The sequence below is a fragment of the Propithecus coquereli genome, unplaced genomic scaffold (genome assembly GCF_000956105.1).
Source record: "Propithecus coquereli isolate 6110/MARCELLA unplaced genomic scaffold, Pcoq_1.0 Scaffold329, whole genome shotgun sequence".
Classification (NCBI taxonomy): domain Eukaryota; kingdom Metazoa; phylum Chordata; class Mammalia; order Primates; family Indriidae; genus Propithecus; species Propithecus coquereli.
Window position 1 is genome coordinate 717,345 of NW_012148941.1, and position 2,743 is coordinate 720,087.

Consider the following 2,743-nt stretch of genomic DNA (forward strand, 5'->3'; position numbering starts at 1 on the left):
AAATTTTTTATAAGGGATTGGCTCACACAGTTACAGAGGCTGATAAATCCCATGATCTGCCATCTACAAGCAGGGGACCCAGGAGAGCCCGTGATATAGTTTCCATCTGAGTGCAAAGGCCTGAGAACAAGGAGAGCAGATGGTGTAAGTGCCAATCTGAGTGCAGGAGAAGACCGATGTCCCAGCTCAAAAACAGGCAGAAAGAGCAAATTCTCCCTTACCCAGCATTTTACTCTATTCAGGCATCCAAGGATTCTAGCAAGCCCACCCACACTGGGGAGGACAATCTGCTTTACTCAGTCTACCAATTCAAATGGTAATTTCACCCAGAAACACCCTCATAGACACACTAAGGATAATGGATAACCAAATATCTAGGTACCCTGTGTCCCAGTCAATAATTTTATGTGTTCAACCATCACAAAGAGAGAGGGGGTTTTTTTTGTTTGTTTTTTTGCTTTGCTTTCTTGGGGGTATGAATAAAGAACTTCTGATAAAATTATAGAAAAACAATTGCTTAGAAGTGCATTGTCTTGCCACTCTTGAAGCTCTTTTAAATAGTACACTCAGCAGTCTGACTTTAGAATTTTACCTTAAGCCTGAAGTCTGCCTAGAAATAGAGGAATGGACAGAATGAACCCGTTCCTCCCCCTTAAAATTCGTGTGTTAATAAACTACAGCCCAATTGTTTAGGAGAGAGAGTAGTGGATTACACACAACATTTAGTTTTGAAAAGCAGTTAATAAATAGCACATTAAAAAGATGCCAGATGCATATTGGACTGTTTGCCTTTAATTTCATATCACATCTCTGAACAGTCAGCTACAGTGGACCCGCCAAAACTGGAGGTGGAGATTTGAGAAAATATATGTGGTGCTTATGGGTGGGCCTTGCAATTGTCAAAAGCATTAGTGAATGGGATCTTTTTCCTAGACGAGAAATGCAATTCTGTCAGGATAAAGAGGGAACTGTTTTCTTTTTTTATGAAGCAGAATTCCTTTCTAATTCTCTGAGCCTTTTACTAGAACTGCTGTAGCATGTGTTTTAAATTATATTGTATGCATGTGTTCCCCATAAAATTAGCCATCGTGACCCATTGTTCCACAGTCCTTCTTTCATCACATTTTAGAGGCCTGTGTTCCATATTAGCAAATAGCCCTCAGGGAAAATTATGCATTTTCCATACACCAGCTTCGTCACATGTTTGATAACACTTATTGTATATTTAAAGATATAGGTCAATATATAAAATTTTTTAAATAATAAAACAAGTCGCCAATTGTTTCCTTATGGCAAACAAACTAGGAAGTCAAAATGAATATATCTAGCATCAATATCAAAACAGAATTAACAGCTCCACTCTTAACCCATATGTACATGAATATATATAACTTCATCAATACATTAACTGGGGTGAAGGCAGATTGCCAAGTTTAGAACCCACTCAGATTCCTTGGGTTCTGAGTTTAAAATGAAATTTGAAACTTTCCAGGTCCAAGGTCCTTTTTAGTCCTGTAAAAATGTGACTTCCTGGTTAAAAAAAAAAAAAAACTAAAAGTTTTTGGATACCAACTTACTCACACAAAATATGGTAAGCGTGAATGAATCAGTAACATATGGATTACATTTTCTTTCTTAAATCTATGATTTTTAAAAATTCTTTAAATGGAAAATTCATGGGAAAAACATGCATTGGATTTAGCCAACTCTAAATCATTTGAAAAATATTTCTATGGCATTTTTCTCTTAATGAATATGCAGCAGAATTTCCAGCCCACAATGTTGATGTAATTGCACTTTTTCCCCAAACCACACCCCACAATTAATATGCAAGGGAAAACAATTAAACTGCTGCAAAGTTCTTCTCACTCTTGCTCTTTTTCTCTTCTACTTCTTTGAATGTCTTGAAAAACTTTTATGTATCATTCCTGTTGCAATGACATAGACGTTTTTAAATTAAATTGTTCCAAATTATTCTAAATGTAAAGCTCTAGGCGATAGAAGCAAAGGACATGATGAAATGGAACACATTTATTTGTGACTCAAAATGGACATCTCAAAGATAAGAGTTGTTTTCTTGTCTTCAGTCTAAAATCCATTAATCTATTAATCAAAATCAACCACAACCAAGGTATTTTCTCAGAATGACCCCTGAGTAACCAAAAGTGGTGAATAAAACTATAAGAAAATAAGAGTAGTATGATGTCTGTAACCTCAATATATTGGTGTCTGTATGAAGCGATGTGTGTCAAGTATTATTTTCTGTATTTTCACCTTCTTACTTGAACTGTTTTCTGTCATCAAGTACCTCAAATTAGGATTTGACATTAGAAAAAATTTTTTAGGCTGTAGTCAATCCCACATCTAAGTTCACGTAATTGTCTGCATGAATTATTTCTAAAAGCAAGATTAAATATCCATATGGCCTTATGATTGCATTTCTGTTCAGTTTTCTAGAATTCTGCATGTTTATATCCCTGAGGTGTACATGTTTTTTGAAGCTGGCCAAGGCATTTTCCAACTGCACATTTTAAGAGTTGTTCTGTTTTATCTACTCAATTAAAACATTGCAGAGGCCCAAGCTAAGGTTGCACTATCAATCAGAATTTATTACTTAATTGAGTTCTAATTTCAGCATTCAAATAAACAATATTCTATTTTCTACATAATAATTACCTTATATAGATATGGCATACCACCTATTTATTTCAGACCTCTCTTTAAATAACATATATATATATAT